At 65.6% G+C, this 9356-nt stretch overlaps 16 non-coding genes across 16 annotated transcripts; all 16 read right to left on the bottom strand.

Annotated features, from left to right (window-relative positions):
- Window positions 1-93: 93 nt before the first annotated feature.
- Window positions 94-166, bottom strand: TRNAR-ACG (transfer RNA arginine (anticodon ACG)). The gene has a single exon. It is a non-coding gene; the product is annotated as a tRNA-Arg (tRNA).
- Window positions 167-384: 218 nt separating this feature from the next.
- Window positions 385-457, bottom strand: TRNAV-CAC (transfer RNA valine (anticodon CAC)). Its single transcript has one exon. It is a non-coding gene; the product is annotated as a tRNA-Val (tRNA).
- Window positions 458-1339: 882 nt separating this feature from the next.
- Window positions 1340-1412, bottom strand: TRNAV-CAC (transfer RNA valine (anticodon CAC)). The gene has a single exon. It is a non-coding gene; the product is annotated as a tRNA-Val (tRNA).
- An 870-nt stretch (window positions 1413-2282) lies between these two features.
- TRNAV-CAC (transfer RNA valine (anticodon CAC)) lies at window positions 2283-2355 on the bottom strand. The gene has a single exon. It is a non-coding gene; the product is annotated as a tRNA-Val (tRNA).
- A 579-nt stretch (window positions 2356-2934) lies between these two features.
- Window positions 2935-3007, bottom strand: TRNAR-ACG (transfer RNA arginine (anticodon ACG)). Its single transcript has one exon. It is a non-coding gene; the product is annotated as a tRNA-Arg (tRNA).
- Window positions 3008-3224: 217 nt separating this feature from the next.
- Window positions 3225-3297, bottom strand: TRNAV-CAC (transfer RNA valine (anticodon CAC)). Its single transcript has one exon. It is a non-coding gene; the product is annotated as a tRNA-Val (tRNA).
- A 579-nt stretch (window positions 3298-3876) lies between these two features.
- Window positions 3877-3949, bottom strand: TRNAR-ACG (transfer RNA arginine (anticodon ACG)). The gene has a single exon. It is a non-coding gene; the product is annotated as a tRNA-Arg (tRNA).
- A 218-nt stretch (window positions 3950-4167) lies between these two features.
- On the bottom strand, window positions 4168-4240 carry TRNAV-CAC (transfer RNA valine (anticodon CAC)). The gene has a single exon. It is a non-coding gene; the product is annotated as a tRNA-Val (tRNA).
- A 567-nt stretch (window positions 4241-4807) lies between these two features.
- On the bottom strand, window positions 4808-4880 carry TRNAR-ACG (transfer RNA arginine (anticodon ACG)). The gene has a single exon. It is a non-coding gene; the product is annotated as a tRNA-Arg (tRNA).
- A 219-nt stretch (window positions 4881-5099) lies between these two features.
- Window positions 5100-5172, bottom strand: TRNAV-CAC (transfer RNA valine (anticodon CAC)). The gene has a single exon. It is a non-coding gene; the product is annotated as a tRNA-Val (tRNA).
- A 567-nt stretch (window positions 5173-5739) lies between these two features.
- TRNAR-ACG (transfer RNA arginine (anticodon ACG)) lies at window positions 5740-5812 on the bottom strand. The gene has a single exon. It is a non-coding gene; the product is annotated as a tRNA-Arg (tRNA).
- A 1173-nt stretch (window positions 5813-6985) lies between these two features.
- TRNAV-CAC (transfer RNA valine (anticodon CAC)) lies at window positions 6986-7058 on the bottom strand. Its single transcript has one exon. It is a non-coding gene; the product is annotated as a tRNA-Val (tRNA).
- Window positions 7059-7637: 579 nt separating this feature from the next.
- TRNAR-ACG (transfer RNA arginine (anticodon ACG)) lies at window positions 7638-7710 on the bottom strand. Its single transcript has one exon. It is a non-coding gene; the product is annotated as a tRNA-Arg (tRNA).
- A 217-nt stretch (window positions 7711-7927) lies between these two features.
- TRNAV-CAC (transfer RNA valine (anticodon CAC)) lies at window positions 7928-8000 on the bottom strand. The gene has a single exon. It is a non-coding gene; the product is annotated as a tRNA-Val (tRNA).
- A 585-nt stretch (window positions 8001-8585) lies between these two features.
- Window positions 8586-8658, bottom strand: TRNAR-ACG (transfer RNA arginine (anticodon ACG)). Its single transcript has one exon. It is a non-coding gene; the product is annotated as a tRNA-Arg (tRNA).
- A 217-nt stretch (window positions 8659-8875) lies between these two features.
- TRNAV-CAC (transfer RNA valine (anticodon CAC)) lies at window positions 8876-8948 on the bottom strand. Its single transcript has one exon. It is a non-coding gene; the product is annotated as a tRNA-Val (tRNA).
- Window positions 8949-9356: the final 408 nt, after the last annotated feature.

The following is a 9356-nucleotide window of genomic DNA, read 5'->3' as shown; positions in this document are numbered from 1 at the left end:
AAGAAGGGGAGGAAAGGGAAAGGGAAAGGGAAAGGGAAAGGGAAAGGGAAAGAAAAAAAAAAAGCACCCGCATCCCGGAAGGTGCCGTCACCACAAGCCAGGCAGGAGTCGAACCTGCAATCTCCTGATCCGTAGTCAGGCGCGTTATCCGTTGCGCCACTGGCCCACGCCTCCAGGTGAGGCGCGGGGGGGGGCCGGCGCCAGGACCGAGGGTGCTGCCCGCCCGGGCTTCTTTCTCCCAGCAGCACCGAAGAGAACGGCGGACAAAAGGCTGCCGTAGGCCCAGAGCAGCGAGCGAGAGGGCACGAGCGCACGCCCAGGCGGCGAGCAGCTGCCCACTTGTGCAAGCCTGCGTTTTTCCAGGCCCCACGGCAAAAGGAGGCCTGTTTCTGCCTGGTTTCGAACCAGGGACCTTTCGCGTGTGAAGCGAACGTGATAACCACTACACTACAGAAACCCAGGGCCCGACACGGCCACTGAGGGGCCTGCCGGAGAGGCCCCCTTTGGCTGGCAGGCCGCCGCCGCCTCGGGCCCTGGCAGGTGGCCGCACGGCCGAGAGCACAGGCTCCGCTCGAAGGCCGGTTCCTCCCAGCAAGGCATTGGTGGTTCAGTGGTAGAATTCTCGCCCGCCACGCGGGAGGCCCGTGTTCGATTCACGGCCAATGCAGCCCCTTCTTTTTCCGCCGCGGCTCCTTCCCGGCCCCGCTGCCCGCCCTCGCAGCACCAAGAGCTGCAGGGCCTGCCGGCTGGCCTCGTGGCGCAACGGCAGCGCGTCTGACTCCAGATCAGAAGGCTATGTGTTCAAATCACATCGGGGTCAGGCGGGCGAAAAGTTTGGCGGGCGAGGAGGCCCGGTCACGGCAATGGAGCGGCGCTGAAAGCCGCGGCCAGTGTTCCTCTTGGCCCCGTGGGGCACGCGCTTTTCCTGGCCGCCGGGGGAAGGAGAACAAAGAAGGGGAGGAAAGGGAAAGGGAAAGGGAAAGGGAAAGGGAAAGGGAAAGGGAAAGAAAAAAAAAAAGCACCCGCATCCCGGAAGGTGCCGTCACCACAAGCCAGGCAGGAGTCGAACCTGCAATCTCCTGATCCGTAGTCAGGCACGTTATCCGTTGCGCCACTGGCCCACGCCTCCAGGTGAGGCGCGGGGGGGGGCCGGCGCCAGGACCGAGGGTGCTGCCCGCCCGGGCTTCTTTCTCCCAGCAGCACCGAAGAGAACGGCGGACAAAAGGCTGCCGTAGGCCCAGAGCAGCGAGCGAGAGGGCACGAGCGCACGCCCAGGCGGCGAGCAGCTGCCCACTTGTGCAAGCCTGCGTTTTTCCAGGCCCCACGGCAAAAGGAGGCCTGTTTCTGCCTGGTTTCGAACCAGGGACCTTTCGCGTGTGAAGCGAACGTGATAACCACTACACTACAGAAACCCAGGGCCCAACACGGCCACTGAGGGGCCTGCCGGAGAGGCCCCCTTTGGCTGGCAGGCCGCCGCCGCCTCGGGCCCTGGCAGGTGGCCGCACGGCCGAGAGCACAGGCTCCGCTCGAAGGCCGGTTCCTCCCAGCAAGGCATTGGTGGTTCAGTGGTAGAATTCTCGCCCGCCACGCGGGAGGCCCGTGTTCGATTCACGGCCAATGCAGCCCCTTCTTTTTCCGCCGCGGCTCCTTCCCGGCCCCGCTGCCCGCCCTCGCAGCACCAAGAGCTGCAGGGCCTGCCGGCTGGCCTCGTGGCGCAACGGCAGCGCGTCTGACTCCAGATCAGAAGGCTATGTGTTCAAATCACATCGGGGTCAGGCGGGCGAAAAGTTTGGCGGGCGAGGAGGCCCGGTCACGGCAATGGAGCGGCGCTGAAAGCCGCGGCCAGTGTTCCTCTTGGCCCCGTGGGGCACGCGCTTTTCCTGGCCGCCGGGGGAAGGAGAACAAAGAAGGGGAGGAAAGGGAAAGGGAAAGGGAAAGGGAAAGGGAAAGAAAAAAAAAAAGCACCCGCATCCCGGAAGGTGCCGTCACCACAAGCCAGGCAGGAGTCGAACCTGCAATCTCCTGATCCGTAGTCAGGCACGTTATCCGTTGCGCCACTGGCCCACGCCTCCAGGTGAGGCGCGGGGGGGGGCCGGCGCCAGGACCGAGGGTGCTGCCCGCCCGGGCTTCTTTCTCCCAGCAGCACCGAAGAGAACGGCGGACAAAAGGCTGCCGTAGGCCCAGAGCAGCGAGCGAGAGGGCACGAGCGCACGCCCAGGCGGCGAGCAGCTGCCCACTTGTGCAAGCCTGCGTTTTTCCAGGCCCCACGGCAAAAGGAGGCCTGTTTCTGCCTGGTTTCGAACCAGGGACCTTTCGCGTGTGAAGCGAACGTGATAACCACTACACTACAGAAACCCAGGGCCCAACACGGCCACTGAGGGGCCTGCCGGAGAGGCCCCCTTTGGCTGGCAGGCCGCCGCCGCCTCGGGCCCTGGCAGGTGGCCGCACGGCCGAGAGCACAGGCTCCGCTCGAAGGCCGGTTCCTCCCAGCAAGGCATTGGTGGTTCAGTGGTAGAATTCTCGCCCGCCACGCGGGAGGCCCGTGTTCGATTCACGGCCAATGCAGCCCCTTCTTTTTCCGCCGCGGCTCCTTCCCGGCCCCGCTGCCCGCCCTCGCAGCACCAAGAGCTGCAGGGCCTGCCGGCTGGCCTCGTGGCGCAACGGCAGCGCGTCTGACTCCAGATCAGAAGGCTATGTGTTCAAATCACATCGGGGTCAGGCGGGCGAAAAGTTTGGCGGGCGAGGAGGCCCGGTCACGGCAATGGAGCGGCGCTGAAAGCCGCGGCCAGTGTTCCTCTTGGCCCCGTGGGGCACGCGCTTTTCCTGGCCGCCGGGGGAAGGAGAACAAAGAAGGGGAGGAAAGGGAAAGGGAAAGGGAAAGGGAAAGGGAAAGAAAAAAAAAAAGCACCCGCATCCCGGAAGGTGCCGTCACCACAAGCCAGGCAGGAGTCGAACCTGCAATCTCCTGATCCGTAGTCAGGCGCGTTATCCGTTGCGCCACTGGCCCACGCCTCCAGGTGAGGCGCGGGGGGGGCCGGCGCCAGGACCGAGGGTGCTGCCCGCCCGGGCTTCTTTCTCCCAGCAGCACCGAAGAGAACGGCGGACAAAAGGCTGCCGTAGGCCCAGAGCAGCGAGCGAGAGGGCACGAGCGCACGCCCAGGCGGCGAGCAGCTGCCCACTTGTGCAAGCCTGCGTTTTTCCAGGCCCCACGGCAAAAGGAGGCCTGTTTCTGCCTGGTTTCGAACCAGGGACCTTTCGCGTGTGAAGCGAACGTGATAACCACTACACTACAGAAACCCAGGGCCCGACACGGCCACTGAGGGGCCTGCCGGAGAGGCCCCCTTTGGCTGGCAGGCCGCCGCCGCCTCGGGCCCTGGCAGGTGGCCGCACGGCCGAGAGCACAGGCTCCGCTCGAAGGCCGGTTCCTCCCAGCAAGGCATTGGTGGTTCAGTGGTAGAATTCTCGCCCGCCACGCGGGAGGCCCGTGTTCGATTCACGGCCAATGCAGCCCCTTCTTTTTCCGCCGCGGCTCCTTCCCGGCCCCGCTGCCCGCCCTCGCAGCACCAAGAGCTGCAGGGCCTGCCGGCTGGCCTCGTGGCGCAACGGCAGCGCGTCTGACTCCAGATCAGAAGGCTATGTGTTCAAATCACATCGGGGTCAGGCGGGCGAAAAGTTTGGCGGGCGAGGAGGCCCGGTCACGGCAATGGAGCGGCGCTGAAAGCCGCGGCCAGTGTTCCTCTTGGCCCCGTGGGGCACGCGCTTTTCCTGGCCGCCGGGGGAAGGAGAACAAAGAAGGGGAGGAAAGGGAAAGGGAAAGGGAAAGGGAAAGGGAAAGAAAAAAAAAAAGCACCCGCATCCCGGAAGGTGCCGTCACCACAAGCCAGGCAGGAGTCGAACCTGCAATCTCCTGATCCGTAGTCAGGCGCGTTATCCGTTGCGCCACTGGCCCACGCCTCCAGGTGAGGCGCGGGGGGGGGCCGGCGCCAGGACCGAGGGTGCTGCCCGCCCGGGCTTCTTTCTCCCAGCAGCACCGAAGAGAACGGCGGACAAAAGGCTGCCGTAGGCCCAGAGCAGCGAGCGAGAGGGCACGAGCGCACGCCCAGGCGGCGAGCAGCTGCCCACTTGTGCAAGCCTGCGTTTTTCCAGGCCCCACGGCAAAAGGAGGCCTGTTTCTGCCTGGTTTCGAACCAGGGACCTTTCGCGTGTGAAGCGAACGTGATAACCACTACACTACAGAAACCCAGGGCCCGACACGGCCACTGAGGGGCCTGCCGGAGAGGCCCCCTTTGGCTGGCAGGCCGCCGCCGCCTCGGGCCCTGGCAGGTGGCCGCACGGCCGAGAGCACAGGCTCCGCTCGAAGGCCGGTTCCTCCCAGCAAGGCATTGGTGGTTCAGTGGTAGAATTCTCGCCCGCCACGCGGGAGGCCCGTGTTCGATTCACGGCCAATGCAGCCCCTTCTTTTTCCGCCGCGGCTCCTTCCCGGCCCCGCTGCCCGCCCTCGCAGCACCAAGAGCTGCAGGGCCTGCCGGCTGGCCTCGTGGCGCAACGGCAGCGCGTCTGACTCCAGATCAGAAGGCTATGTGTTCAAATCACATCGGGGTCAGGCGGGCGAAAAGTTTGGCGGGCGAGGAGGCCCGGTCACGGCAATGGAGCGGCGCTGAAAGCCGCGGCCAGTGTTCCTCTTGGCCCCGTGGGGCACGCGCTTTTCCTGGCCGCCGGGGGAAGGAGAACAAAGAAGGGGAGGAAAGGGAAAGGGAAAGGGAAAGAAAAAAAAAAAGCACCCGCATCCCGGAAGGTGCCGTCACCACAAGCCAGGCAGGAGTCGAACCTGCAATCTCCTGATCCGTAGTCAGGCGCGTTATCCGTTGCGCCACTGGCCCACGCCTCCAGGTGAGGCGCGGGGGGGGGGCCGGCGCCAGGACCGAGGGTGCTGCCCGCCCGGGCTTCTTTCTCCCAGCAGCACCGAAGAGAACGGCGGACAAAAGGCTGCCGTAGGCCCAGAGCAGCGAGCGAGAGGGCACGAGCGCACGCCCAGGCGGCGAGCAGCTGCCCACTTGTGCAAGCCTGCGTTTTTCCAGGCCCCACGGCAAAAGGAGGCCTGTTTCTGCCTGGTTTCGAACCAGGGACCTTTCGCGTGTGAAGCGAACGTGATAACCACTACACTACAGAAACCCAGGGCCCGACACGGCCACTGAGGGGCCTGCCGGAGAGGCCCCCTTTGGCTGGCAGGCCGCCGCCGCCTCGGGCCCTGGCAGGTGGCCGCACGGCCGAGAGCACAGGCTCCGCTCGAAGGCCGGTTCCTCCCAGCAAGGCATTGGTGGTTCAGTGGTAGAATTCTCGCCCGCCACGCGGGAGGCCCGTGTTCGATTCACGGCCAATGCAGCCCCTTCTTTTTCCGCCGCGGCTCCTTCCCGGCCCCGCTGCCCGCCCTCGCAGCACCAAGAGCTGCAGGGCCTGCCGGCTGGCCTCGTGGCGCAACGGCAGCGCGTCTGACTCCAGATCAGAAGGCTATGTGTTCAAATCACATCGGGGTCAGGCGGGCGAAAAGTTTGGCGGGCGAGGAGGCCCGGTCACGGCAATGGAGCGGCGCTGAAAGCCGCGGCCAGTGTTCCTCTTGGCCCCGTGGGGCACGCGCTTTTCCTGGCCGCCGGGGGAAGGAGAACAAAGAAGGGGAGGAAAGGGAAAGGGAAAGGGAAAGAAAAAAAAAAAGCACCCGCATCCCGGAAGGTGCCGTCACCACAAGCCAGGCAGGAGTCGAACCTGCAATCTCCTGATCCGTAGTCAGGCGCGTTATCCGTTGCGCCACTGGCCCACGCCTGCAGGTGAGGCGCGGGGGGGGCCGGCGCCAGGACCGAGGGTGCTGCCCGCCCGGGCTTCTTTCTCCCAGCAGCACCGAAGAGAACGGCGGACAAAAGGCTGCCGTAGGCCCAGAGCAGCGAGCGAGAGGGCACGAGCGCACGCCCAGGCGGCGAGCAGCTGCCCACTTGTGCAAGCCTGCGTTTTTCCAGGCCCCACGGCAAAAGGAGGCCTGTTTCTGCCTGGTTTCGAACCAGGGACCTTTCGCGTGTGAAGCGAACATGATAACCACTACACTACAGAAACCCAGGGCCCGACACGGCCACTGAGGGGCCTGCCGGAGAGGCCCCCTTTGGCTGGCAGGCCGCCGCCGCCTCGGGCCCTGGCAGGTGGCCGCACGGCCGAGAGCACAGGCTCCGCTCGAAGGCCGGTTCCTCCCAGCAAGGCATTGGTGGTTCAGTGGTAGAATTCTCGCCCGCCACGCGGGAGGCCCGTGTTCGATTCACGGCCAATGCAGCCCCTTCTTTTTCCGCCGCGGCTCCTTCCCGGCCCCGCTGCCCGCCCTCGCAGCACCAAGAGCTGCAGGGCCTGCCGGCTGGCCTCGTGGCGCAACGGCAGCGCGTCTGACTCCAGATCAGAAGGCTATGTGTTCAAATCACATCGGGGTCAGGCGGGCGAAAAGTTTGGCGGGCGAGGAGGCCCGGTCACGGCAATGGAGCGGCGCTGAAAGCCGCGGCCAGTGTTCCTCTTGGCCCCGTGGGGCACGCGCTTTTCCTGGCCGCCGGGGGAAGGAGAACAAAGAAGGGGAGGAAAGGGAAAGGGAAAGGGAAAGGGAAAGGGAAAGGGAAAGGGAAAGAAAAAAAAAAAGCACCCGCATCCCGGAAGGTGCCGTCACCACAAGCCAGGCAGGAGTCGAACCTGCAATCTCCTGATCCGTAGTCAGGCACGTTATCCGTTGCGCCACTGGCCCACGCCTCCAGGTGAGGCGCGGGGGGGGGGCCGGCGCCAGGACCGAGGGTGCTGCCCGCCCGGGCTTCTTTCTCCCAGCAGCACCGAAGAGAACGGCGGACAAAAGGCTGCCGTAGGCCCAGAGCAGCGAGCGAGAGGGCACGAGCGCACGCCCAGGCGGCGAGCAGCTGCCCACTTGTGCAAGCCTGCGTTTTTCCAGGCCCCACGGCAAAAGGAGGCCTGTTTCTGCCTGGTTTCGAACCAGGGACCTTTCGCGTGTGAAGCGAACGTGATAACCACTACACTACAGAAACCCAGGGCCCAACACGGCCACTGAGGGGCCTGCCGGAGAGGCCCCCTTTGGCTGGCAGGCCGCCGCCGCCTCGGGCCCTGGCAGGTGGCCGCACGGCCGAGAGCACAGGCTCCGCTCGAAGGCCGGTTCCTCCCAGCAAGGCATTGGTGGTTCAGTGGTAGAATTCTCGCCCGCCACGCGGGAGGCCCGTGTTCGATTCACGGCCAATGCAGCCCCTTCTTTTTCCGCCGCGGCTCCTTCCCGGCCCCGCTGCCCGCCCTCGCAGCACCAAGAGCTGCAGGGCCTGCCGGCTGGCCTCGTGGCGCAACGGCAGCGCGTCTGACTCCAGATCAGAAGGCTATGTGTTCAAATCACATCGGGGTCAGGCGGGCGAAAAGTTTGGCGGGCGAGGAGGCCCGGTCACGGCAATGGAGCGGCGCTGAAAGCCGCGGCCAGTGTTCCTCTTGGCCCCGTGGGGCACGCGCTTTTCCTGGCCGCCGGGGGAAGGAGAACAAAGAAGGGGAGGAAAGGGAAAGGGAAAGGGAAAGGGAAAGGGAAAGAAAAAAAAAAAGCACCCGCATCCCGGAAGGTGCCGTCACCACAAGCCAGGCAGGAGTCGAACCTGCAATCTCCTGATCCGTAGTCAGGCGCGTTATCCGTTGCGCCACTGGCCCACGCCTCCAGGTGAGGCGCGGGGGGGGCCGGCGCCAGGACCGAGGGTGCTGCCCGCCCGGGCTTCTTTCTCCCAGCAGCACCGAAGAGAACGGCGGACAAAAGGCTGCCGTAGGCCCAGAGCAGCGAGCGAGAGGGCACGAGCGCACGCCCAGGCGGCGAGCAGCTGCCCACTTGTGCAAGCCTGCGTTTTTCCAGGCCCCACGGCAAAAGGAGGCCTGTTTCTGCCTGGTTTCGAACCAGGGACCTTTCGCGTGTGAAGCGAACGTGATAACCACTACACTACAGAAACCCAGGGCCCGACACGGCCACTGAGGGGCCTGCCGGAGAGGCCCCCTTTGGCTGGCAGGCCGCCGCCGCCTCGGGCCCTGGCAGGTGGCCGCACGGCCGAGAGCACAGGCTCCGCTCGAAGGCCGGTTCCTCCCAGCAAGGCATTGGTGGTTCAGTGGTAGAATTCTCGCCCGCCACGCGGGAGGCCCGTGTTCGATTCACGGCCAATGCAGCCCCTTCTTTTTCCGCCGCGGCTCCTTCCCGGCCCCGCTGCCCACCCTCGCAGCACCAAGAGCTGCAGGGCCTGCCGGCTGGCCTCGTGGCGCAACGGCAGCGCGTCTGACTCCAGATCAGAAGGCTATGTGTTCAAATCACATCGGGGTCAGGCGGGCGAAAAGTTTGGCGGGCGAGGAGGCCCGGTCACGGCAATGGAGCGGCGCTGAAAGCCGCGGCCAGTGTTCCTCTTGGCCCCGTGGGGCACGCGCTTTTCCTGGCCGCCGGGGGAAGGAGAACAAAGAAGGGGAGGAAAGGGAAAGGGAAAGGGAAAGGGAAAGGGAAAGGGAAAGAAAAAAAAAAAGCACCCGCATCCCGGAAGGTGCCGTCACCACAAGCCAGGCAGGAGTCGAACCTGCAATCTCCTGATCCGTAGTCAGGCGCGTTATCCGTTGCGCCACTGGCCCACGCCTCCAGGTGAGGCGCGGGGGGGGCCGGCGCCAGGACCGAGGGTGCTGCCCGCCCGGGCTTCTTTCTCCCAGCAGCACCGAAGAGAACGGCGGACAAAAGGCTGCCGTAGGCCCAGAGCAGCGAGCGAGAGGGCACGAGCGCACGCCCAGGCGGCGAGCAGCTGCCCACTTGTGCAAGCCTGCGTTTTTCCAGGCCCCACGGCAAAAGGAGGCCTGTTTCTGCCTGGTTTCGAACCAGGGACCTTTCGCGTGTGAAGCGAACGTGATAACCACTACACTACAGAAACCCAGGGCCCGACACGGCCACTGAGGGGCCTGCCGGAGAGGCCCCCTTTGGCTGGCAGGCCGCCGCCGCCTCGGGCCCTGGCAGGTGGCCGCACGGCCGAGAGCACAGGCTCCGCTCGAAGGCCGGTTCCTCCCAGCAAGGCATTGGTGGTTCAGTGGTAGAATTCTCGCCCGCCACGCGGGAGGCCCGTGTTCGATTCACGGCCAATGCAGCCCCTTCTTTTTCCGCCGCGGCTCCTTCCCGGCCCCGCTGCCCGCCCTCGCAGCACCAAGAGCTGCAGGGCCTGCCGGCTGGCCTCGTGGCGCAACGGCAGCGCGTCTGACTCCAGATCAGAAGGCTATGTGTTCAAATCACATCGGGGTCAGGCGGGCGAAAAGTTTGGCGGGCGAGGAGGCCCGGTCACGGCAAT

Source organism: Pelodiscus sinensis, chromosome 3, assembly GCF_049634645.1.
Source record: "Pelodiscus sinensis isolate JC-2024 chromosome 3, ASM4963464v1, whole genome shotgun sequence".
Taxonomy (NCBI): Eukaryota; Metazoa; Chordata; order Testudines; family Trionychidae; genus Pelodiscus; species Pelodiscus sinensis.
This window is presented reverse-complemented; position numbering and strand designations above follow the sequence as displayed.